The sequence below is a fragment of the Mus musculus genome, chromosome 11 (genome assembly GCF_000001635.26).
Source record: "Mus musculus strain C57BL/6J chromosome 11, GRCm38.p6 C57BL/6J".
NCBI classification, from domain to species: Eukaryota; Metazoa; Chordata; class Mammalia; order Rodentia; family Muridae; genus Mus; species Mus musculus.
Genome location: NC_000077.6, coordinates 99,888,984 through 99,899,693, shown reverse-complemented (window position 1 = coordinate 99,899,693; position 10,710 = coordinate 99,888,984).

Genomic DNA, 10,710 nt, shown 5'->3' with positions numbered 1-10,710 from the left:
ATCACCAAAGGAAGTCAGGACTGGAACTCAAGCAGGTCAGAAAGCAGGAGCTGATGCAGAGGCCATGGAGGGATGTTCTTTACTGGTTTGCTTCCCCTGGCTTGCTCAGCTTGCTCTCTTATAGAACCAAGACTACCAGCCCAGAGATGGTCCCACCCACAAGGGGCCTTTCCCCCTTGATCACTAGTTGATAAAATGCCTTATAGCTGGATCTCATGGAGGCATCTCCCCAACTGAAGCTCCTTTCTCTGTGATAACTCCAGCCTGTGTCAAGTTGACACCCAAAACCAGCCAGTACATCGGGATATAAAGTGAAATAAATAAATAAATAAATAAATAAATAAATAAATAAGAAAATTTCTCATAAGAAATATTTCCAGTGGGGCTGCATGCTCAGGTGCCCCAAATAAGGAAATTAAGTAAATAAAGCCACACCTTCCCTTGAAAGTACAACTTAATAATAACCCAAGTAGGAGAAGGGCCGGCTAGTGCAAAGGTCACTTCAAGAGCAGGAGTGGTGTCTAGCCTCACATAGTGGACTCCAGCCTGTCTGAAGGTCTTGTTAAAATGAATGTAGATTTGGAGCAGAAGAGAGGTGAGGGGGACTTGGAGGAATGGTAAAAGATGAAACTGCAGTTGAGATATAATATATGAGAGAATAAATTAAAAAAATTAATGTGTATTTCTCCAAAGACAACCAGGTGTGGAAACACAGAAGTTTAGAGTTGTGGGATCCACTCCTGTAATTGTTGGCAGTGAGGATCTGAACCCTGTACAGGAGAGGGGCATCTTTCTTAAGTCTTGTATCTTATTATCAGAGGGCATACTTTGATCTCATTGCATGGAATTTCAATCAACTTTAGAATACCGTTTAACCCTTGAGTGATTGAAGTAATATGCTAGGGGTAGAATGTGAAATGGTGCAGAACAGAAAATTCTAAACACAGATTATAAACAGTCATGCTGAATGGTATTCTGGCATACTTCAGGACATCTGCCTGAAATAATTGAGATCAGGATCTTGAAAAGATTTGGCCCTGCCACAGTCGTGAAAGATAGGCCAGATGTGGGAGTAACGGAAGTGTCCATCAACAGATAAGTGAATGGAGGACAGAAGGTATAGTGCTGTAGGAGTCCACTCCAATGATGTTTAGAGTACTCAAAGTCAGAATAGAAGACTAGACGGTGGTTTCCAGAGGCTGGAGTAGGAGGAACCAAGGAGCTGGTGATTGCTGGGTATTAACTGGCACTTAAGCCAGGTGACAAACTTCCAGAGATCTGTGCACTGCAGAAGATGTGACTGCGTGACGATGCTTGGTTGTGGAGGCTTTCAGTGGTTGTGTTCAGAGAAAGAGGAGGTGAGTATGAAAGAAGAGCCAGAGATACTCAGTGCTACTGACTTTGAAGCTGGGAGCACAGGTCATGATCCTGGCCGGGGAGGAATGTCAGGATGCTGGAACAGGTGAGAGAGTGGAAGTCGTCATTCTCGGTGGATTTCAGGATGGAATGTCGCTGCCAATGTGGTCACGTTAGCCCATTGGACTTCTGTCCTCCGTGACTGCAAGACAATGCTTTGTTTCTGGTTTGAAAAAGAGGAGTACATCAGCCCATGAAATTGTTGATGAAAGTGTTTTCCAAAGTTACTTATAAGGAACTGTTAAGATCTTGACTCCGGTACCAGGGCCACCGTCTCCAGCAGGAGGTGGGTGAGGATGAGGGTGAGGGATCATTCTTTTTTTTTATTTTTTTTTTAAGGAGACAAATTTAAAGATTTCTGATGAGATTATGGTGGCTTTCAGAAAAGATAAAAGTGAATTTGGTCTGATATGACAAGTCAGGCATGACATAAGCACAGTGTGCAGGTGTTTACATGGGAAGTTGGTCAGCAGTCACAGCGCTGGTGGCACAGGGGCACATAACAGCAGGACTGGCAGTAGGGTGTACTGCAGCAGACAACCACACAAGTTGACTTAAGGAGGCAGGTGGCTTTACAGCAGATTGGTTGGAGGCAGCTGGGCAGGGTGGGCTGCAGCAGCTGGTCACACAGGTTGGTTTCCAGCAGGTGTTCCTGCAGCAGGTGTTGGATAGAGGGCAGCAAGGAGAGCAGCAGGAGTGGGTCATGGTGTCAGACGTGGGCTTTGTTCATAAATTTCTGGGATATGACGACTTCCTCCCATCTGTCCTTTTACACCTGAGGCTTTCAAGATGGGCACCAGTCAGCGAGCAATTTCCTTGTTGCTGTATTTATTCTTCCTATATTTAGATTAGTGATCTACAAGGTGGAAGTTGTCTACAAAATGTTAATGGGGTTTTCAAAAGTAAGTAATTAGGATATTTGTGAGTTGAGATGAACTCGCAACCATTTAAGACAAAAGGAGGGAGTCACATCATCATTTGGTCACGTGGTGGCTCCTGATGCCTGGAGGGCTGAGGTTTGTTCTTTCTACAAGTTTATTTCTTTGGGATTAGAGTAGGAAGCATCTTTGGGGAGGGACCTGATTGTGTACTCTTCCCAGCAAGCAATGCAATAGCTGGTTCCATATCTCTTCATCCCTGGAAGTCCCATCTAGTGTATGCACATGTGAATGTATCAGCCTCCCCACCACCCCCACTGTATGTCCCATGTGTAACACAGGCATTGGGGAGATGGTAGGTAAAATGCATTCCCATGTGGAACAGTGCCAGTCAGAGATTTGGGGTGACCAACTTGTCTTTTCCTTTGTATGTTCTTCCATGTGAATAAGTAAGTACTTTAGAGGGGGATGATGTCTGGATTATATGTAAGTCATAACATATTCAAAACTTTTCTGGGTTATAGCATTTGTCTTAGGGTTTCTATTGCTGAGATGAAACACCACGACCAAAAGCAAGTTGTGGAAGAAAGAGTTTGTTTCACTCATGGTTCCATGTAACAGTTCATTGTCAAAAACAATAAGAGCAGAAACTCAAACAGGACAGGAATCTGGAGGCAGGAACTAATACATTTGCTATGGAGGGGGTGCTGCTTACTGGCTTGCTCTGCAAGGCTTGCTCAGCCTGCTTTCTTATAAAACCCAGGACCACCAGCCCAGGCATGGCCCCATCCACAATGGGTTGTTCCCTCTCCTATCAATCACTAAGAAAATGCCCTACAGGCTTGTGAATAGCCAATTTTATGAAGACACTTTAAAATCGAGGTTCCCTCCTCTCAGATGACTTTACCTTGTGACAAGTTGACATAAAACTATCCAGCACAGTGTTCATTAGAAAACTGTTGAAATTATTAGTTTACAAGCTCATCACGAGATGAACTTGCCTGAGTCACTATTACCACAAAGAGAAATTGAACTTAGCACCATCTTTTCAGAGTAGGATCTCCTCACATCTGCTTATTAATATAGTGAAATTATGGGTTACTTCCAGCTGCCATAAACTTCATACAGAAATTTCTACCTTTATGTAGGCTATTATCATCAGTTCATCCAGGTAATTCATTCATTGTTGTTAGCTTATAATCTCCCAGTGAATGGATAGGACACAATTTTTCTTCCCTGTTGTTCATGTTCATGTGGTATAGTTAGAAAGTTGGTGTTATTAAAATGTTAGAACTTGTGAAGGTGTCTTTTGATTAATACATGAATTTCTTTTTGAAAGTAAAACACCCAGGAATAGAATTGTTCATACAATTGCTTAGTCGGTGGCTGGAGAGTTGACTTAGTACTTAAAAGCACTTGCTACTCTTGCAGAGGACCTGAGCTCAGTTAACAGCACCTATTTCAGATGGCTCCTAATTGTAACTCCAGGAGATCCAACAACTTTTTCTAGCCTCTTTTACAATTTTACTTTGTATTAGTTTTTATTTTTAAGCATTTTTAAAATTCTTTTCTTATACATTACGTCCTGACTACAGTTTCCCTCCCTCAACTCTTCCCAGTTCCTCCCCAACATCCCTTCTCAGATCCATTTTCCCTACATTTCCCTTCAGAAAGGAGCAGGCCTCCCAGTGATAATCAACAGAACATGACAACAAGATATAGTAAGCCTAGGCACAAACTCTCATATCAAGGCTGGATGAGGCAACCCAGTAGGAGGAAAAGGGTCTCAAGAGCAGGCAAAAGAGTCAGAGACACCCCCTTCCTCACTGTTAGGAGTCTACAAGAACACCCAGCTACACAACCATAATGTATATGAAAAGAACCCGGTGCAGACCCATACAGGGTCTGTGATTGTCACTTCAGTCTCTGTGAGCCCTGGTTTGATTCTATGGGCTCACATGGGTGTTCTCATGGTGTCCTCCACTCCTCTGGCTCCTATAATCCCTTTTCACTTCTGCAAGGTTTCTTGAGCTCTGCCTAGTGTTTGGCTGGGTCTCTGCATCTGATCCCACTATTTATTGGATGACACCTCTCTGATGACAATTGCGCCAGATACTGATCTATAAGTATAGCAGAATATCATTAGTAATCATTTAATTGATTTGTTTCCAGTCATGTTTGGTTCTATCCTGGGTCTCTGGCTTGTCCAGCCTCTGGTTCCTAGCCATCCAGGCAGTGCATCAAGCATGAGTCTCAAGTTGGACCAGTCATTGGTTGGCCACTCCCACAAGTTGGGCGCCACCATTACCCCAGCACATCTTGCAGGCAGGACCGATTGTAGGTCAAGGCTTTTGTGGCTGGATTGGTGTCCCTGTTCCACTGATGGAAGCCTTGCCTGGTTATAGAAGATGGCCTGTTCAGCCTCCATATCCCCAGTTATTAAGAGTCTTTGCTAGGATCTCTCTTGTAGACTCCAGGGAGTTACCATAGTACCAGGTTTTCACATCATCCTTCAAATTCTCCCTCCCCCAACTCCTGTTGTCTCTCCTCCAACTCTCCTCTTCCCCTGACCCCTCTTGTTCCCATCCCACCTACCCCCAGTCCATTAGCAAAATCTACTTTATTTCCCCTTCCCAGGAAGATCTATGTGTCCCTCCCCACCCCCGAGTCCCCCTTGTTACTTGGATTGTAACATGAGTATCCTTTACTTAACTGCCAATGTCCTCTTATGAGTGAGCACACACTATGTTTGTCTTTAATGCATGGGACTCACACGTGCATTCAAACACACACATATGCATAGGCACATTAAAAATAACAGAAATTTAAGAAATTCTTTAGTCAAATTTTTATAATACTGTGTTGAGAGGTCTTGCATAGTTTCTACTAGATTTAACTGTAGGTGTTTTATTTCTTGTGCCAGTATGCATACTATAATTTTAATTTTTAGCTACCTGTAATGTGGAGAAAAAAATCATGTATTTATATTGTTTTGCATTCAAATTTCTTTATTTTAATGATTTACCAACAAGCATTTTTTTAGGAGTTTAAATGACCTGTCTTGACTATAGTCAATATAATGGACATATTTGTATATTCTTGAGCCAGCAGGGGCTACTTAATATTTCACAACTATAATTATTTGTGTCTTTGTTGTGTATTTTTCTCATCAGAGTAGCTGGAATTTTTCTCTTCCTTATTGTCCAAGCTGTTATAATTTTAAAATGTTGAAATTTATAGCATTCTTTTCTATATGTTATGGGATGATATTATTTTGACACTATTTTTTAAGGCTTGTTTTAATGACTGAACTATTGTCTTAGTCAGGGTTTCTATTCCTGCACAAACATCATGACTAAAAAGCAAATTGGGGAGGAAAGGGTTTATTCAGCTTACACTTCTTCCGGGTTGCTTTTGATCACCAAAGGAAGTCAGGACTGGAACTCAAGCAGGTCAGGAAGCAGGAGCTGATGCAGAGGCCATGGAGGGATGTTACTTACTGGCTTGATTCCCCTGGCTTGCTTAGCTTGTTTTCTTATAGAACCTGAGACTACCAGCCCAGGGATGGTCCCACCCACAAAGGGCCCTATCCCCTTGATCAGTATTTGAGAAAATGCCTCACAGTTGGATATCATGGAGGCACTTCCCCAACTGTCCTTTCTCCTTTCTCTGTGATAACTCCAGCTTGTGTCAAGTTGACACACAAAACCAGTCAGTACAAATATCAATGTCTAAATCTTCACTGTATCTGTATTTCTGAGGACAATTTAAATGTGATTCTGATCACATGTCAGTGGCACTGAGTTTGACCCATTTTTATGCTCTTTCTGTTTATGGAACATTCCAACTCCAGAATTTAATTTCCTGTTCTATATCTCCTTTACATTCTCCAATAAAATTAGTTCTCAATCTGTCAAGACTCAATCAGCCTCCCGTGGTTCAGTTTGGATTTGATGTGGTTCTTTGTATTGGTTTTTTTTAAAGCACTTTCTGGCCCAAACCACACGATAACAGTATTATTGGTAAGCGTGGAATGTGAACAGCAATTATTAGGTTAGATATTGCAGAGTAACGTAACAACATCCTGCTGTGGTTTGGGTATGGTTTGTCTCTCTGAGGTTTATGCACTGATGTCTTGGTCCCTGGTGGGCAGTACGGAAGCAGTAGGAGCTTTAAGAAGTGAGATCTTGTAGAAGATAGTTAGATCATGGGGATTGGCCCTCATGAATGGATTGGCATTGGCTCCAGGAAATGGGTGGGCTTTATAGGGCTGAACCAGCTTCTGAGAGAACAGGCTGTCATAAGACTTGCTTCTTTGTCAAGTCAGCCTCTTGATTCTCCTCACACTAGGTAACCAACACGCACTGTCCCCCTCTGCTTCTCTGCCATGTTATGTTTGTTGAGGAGTCCTCCTGAGATGCAGATTCTGATACTGTTTGGACTTTTCAGACACCTGTATCATGAGCCATGTGAATATATTTCCTCTATACATTGTCTGATCATAGATGTGTTGTAATAGCAACAGAAAACAGACAAGGACACATTTTATTTTTTTTCAAATTTTTTATTAGATATTTTCTTCATTTACATTTCAAGGACACATTTTAAAGAAATAGCACTGAGGCTAGCAAAACTCATTCTGGCTTAGTTGGCAATTATATGTGTGTGTGTGTGTGTGTGTGTGTGTGTGTGTGTGTGTGTGTGTGTGTGTGTGCATGTATATATCTTGGATGAGTGAGGAGTAGGGAACTGTGGTAGTTTTGATGAAGGGTGTTGGGAGCCATTAAGACAACACAATTGTCCTGATCTCTGAATTGGGCCTCCCCCCCCCCCAGAAGAAAAGAGGGTCAAAAGCGGGCCACCGACGCACGGCTCCAAGAAGAACCACAGATTGTTCCAGCCCTAAGTCAGCGCCGGATGTCCTGACCTCAAGATGTACCCTGATACCGCCAAGTTCCTACTTCCCCTTGTAATTGCCTAAAGAATGTGCAATTATATTGCCCCACCCCTCCCGCTGATAAGTACCTGTACTTCCCCTTTTGCTTGTGCAATTCTACTGCCCCATCCTTCCTGCTGAAAGGCACTTTCCCTTTTGCTTGTGCATTTAAACCTTGGGCCTGGCTAATACAGTGGAACCTTGATGTTCCTAGCCAAATGGATGGACCTGGAGGGCATCATTCTGAGTGAGGTAACACATTCATAAAGGAACTCACACAATATGTACTCACTGATAAGTGGATATTAGCCCAAAACCTAGGATACCCAAGATATAAGATACAATTGATGTTACTCAGAATGATTCCGCTTCGTTATTCGCACAAGGTTCTCGTCTCTCTCTCTACCCCCCATTTGGCTCTTAAGAGAAGGTCCCCTCGAGACCCTCGAATAACTAGACCTGCTGGACGGGTCAGAAGGGGAAGCAGAGATACAAGCACTGATAATGCCTATCTAAACGTACTACTACAGGGGAGGGGGTCGTTCTCTGAGTCTTCCAGCTTTTTAGGCAAGCCATGGGTTTCAGTCTGAATTCAGGAGATTCCAGGAGACACTGCTGCCACTCACACTTGCCATTCATTTAAAAAGTGACAAAGGTCAAATCTAAGTGGATTAAGGAACTCCACATAAAACCAGAGACACTGAAACTTATAGAGGAGAAAGTAGGGAAAAGCCTTGAAGATATGGGTACAGGGGAAAAATTCCTGAATAGAACAGCAATGGCTTGTGCTGTAAGATCGAGAATCTATAAATGGGACCTCATAAAGTTGCAAAGCTTCTGCAGGGCAAAAGACACCGTCAATAAGACAAAAAGACCACCAACAGATTGGGAAAGGATCTTTACCTATCCTAAATCAGATAGGGGACTAATATCCAATATATATAAAGAACTCAAGAAGGTAGACTCCAGAAAATCAAATAACCCCATTAAAAAATGGGGCTCAGAGCTAAACAAAGAATTCTCACCTGAGAAATACTGAATGGCTGAGAAGCACCTGAAAAAATGTTCAACATCCTTAATCATCAGGGAAATGCAAATCAAAACAACACTGAGATTCCACCTCACACCATTCAGAATGTCTAAGATAAAAAATTCAGGTGACAGCAGATGCTGGCGAGGATATGGAGAAAGAGGAACACTCCTCCATTGTTGGTGGGATTGCAAGCTTGTACAACCACTCTGGAAATCAGTCTGGCGGTTCCTCAGAAAATCGGACATAGTACTACCGGAGGATCCCGCAATATCTCTCCTGGGCATATATCCTGAAGATATTCCAACCGGTAAGAAGGACACATGCTCAACTATGTTCATAGCAGCCTTATTTATAATAGCCAGAAGCTGGAAAGAACCCAGATGCCCCTCAACAGAGGAATGGATACAGAAAATGTGGTACATTTCCACAATGGAGTACTACTCAGCTATTAAAAAGAATGAATTTATGAAATGCCTAGGCAAATGGATGGACCTGGAGGGCATCATCCTGAGTGAGGTAACCCAATGACAAAAGAACTCACATGATATGTACTCACTGATAAATGGATATTAGCCCAGAAACTTAGAATACCCAAGATACAAGATACAATTTGCAAAACACATGAAACTCAAGAAGAACAAAGACCAAAGTGTGGACACTTTGCTCCTTCTTAGAATTGGGAACAAAATACCCATGGAAGGAGTTACAGAGACACAGATTGGAGCTGAGATGAAAGGATGGACCATCTAGAGACTTCCATATCCAGGGATCCATCCCATAATCAGCCTCCAAACGCTGACACCATTGCACACACTAGCAAGATTTTGCTGAAAGGACCCAGATATAGCTGTCTCTTGTGAGACTATGCCAGGGCCTAGCAAACACAGAAGTGGATGCTCACAGTCAGCTATTGGATGGATCACAGGGCCCCCAAAGGAGGAGCTAGAGAAAGTAACCAAGGAGCTAAAGGGATCTGCAACCCTATATGTGGAACAACAATATGAACTACCCAGTACCCCCCAGAGCTCATGTCTCTAGCTGCATATGTATCAGAAGATAGCCTAGTCGGCCATCAGTGGAAAGAGAGGCCCATTGGACGTGCAAACTTTATCTGCCTCAGTACAGGGGAACGCCAGGGCCAAGAAGTGGGAGTGGGTGGGTGGGGGAGTGGGTGTGGGAGCGGGTGGGGGACTTTTGGGATATGTAAATGAAATAAATACCTATTTAAAAAAATCAAAATTAAAAAAGTGACCTTATTTATTTGGGTTCCTCTTAGAATTCATGATTTATTAAGAAAGCACAAGAAGAAGTCCCTTCCGCTCGACTCGAGACTCGAGCCCCGGGCTACCTTGCCAGCAGAGTCTTGCCCAACACCCGCAAGGGCCCACACGGGACTCCCCACGGGACCCTAAGACCTCTGGTGAGTGGAACACAGCGCCTGCCCCAATCCAATCGCGGGGAACTTGAGACTGTGGTACATAGGGAAGCAGGCTACCCGGGCCTGATCTGGGGCACAAGTCCCTTCCGCTCGACTCGAGCCCCGGGCTTCCTTGCCAGCAGAGTCTTGCCCAACACCCGCAAGGGCCCACACTGGACTCCCCACGGGACCCTAAGACCTCTGGTGAGTGGAACACAGCACCTGCCCCAATCCAATCGCGCGGAACTTGAGACTGCGGTACATAGGGAAGCAGGCTACCCGGGCCTGATCTGGGGCACAAGTCCCTTCCGCTCGACTCGAGACTCGAGCCCCGGGCTACCTTGCCAGCAGAGTCTTGCCCAACACCCGCAAGGGCCCACACAGGACTCCCCACGGGATCCTAAGACCTCTGGTGAGTGGAACACAGCGCCTGCCCCAATCCAATCGCGGGGAACTTAAGACTGCAGTACATAGGGAAGCAGGCTACCCGGGCCTGATCTGGGGCAGAAGTCCCTTCCACTCGACTCGAGACTCGAGCCCCGGGCTACCTTGCCAGCAGAGTCTTGCCCAACACCCGCAAGGGCCCACACGGGACTCCCCACGGGACCCTAAGACCTCTGGTGAGTGGAACACAGCGCCTGTCCCAATCCAATCGCGGGGAACTTGAGACTGTGGTACATAGGGAAGCAGGCTACCCGGGCCTGATCTGGGGCACAAGTCCCTTCCACTCGACTCGAGCCCCGGGCTTCCTTGCCAGCAGAGTCTTGCCCAACACCCGCAAGGGCCCACACGGGACTCCCCACGGGACCCTAAGACCTCTGGTGAGTGGAACACAGCACCTGCCCCAATCCAATCGCGCGGAACTTGAGACTGCGGTACATAGGGAAGCAGGCTACCCGGGCCTGATCTGAGGCACAAGTCCCTTCCGCTCCACTCGAGACTCGAGCCCCGGGCTACCTTGCCAGCAGAGTCTTGCCCAACACCCGCAAGGGCCCACACGGGACTCCCCACGGGACCCTAAGACCTCTGG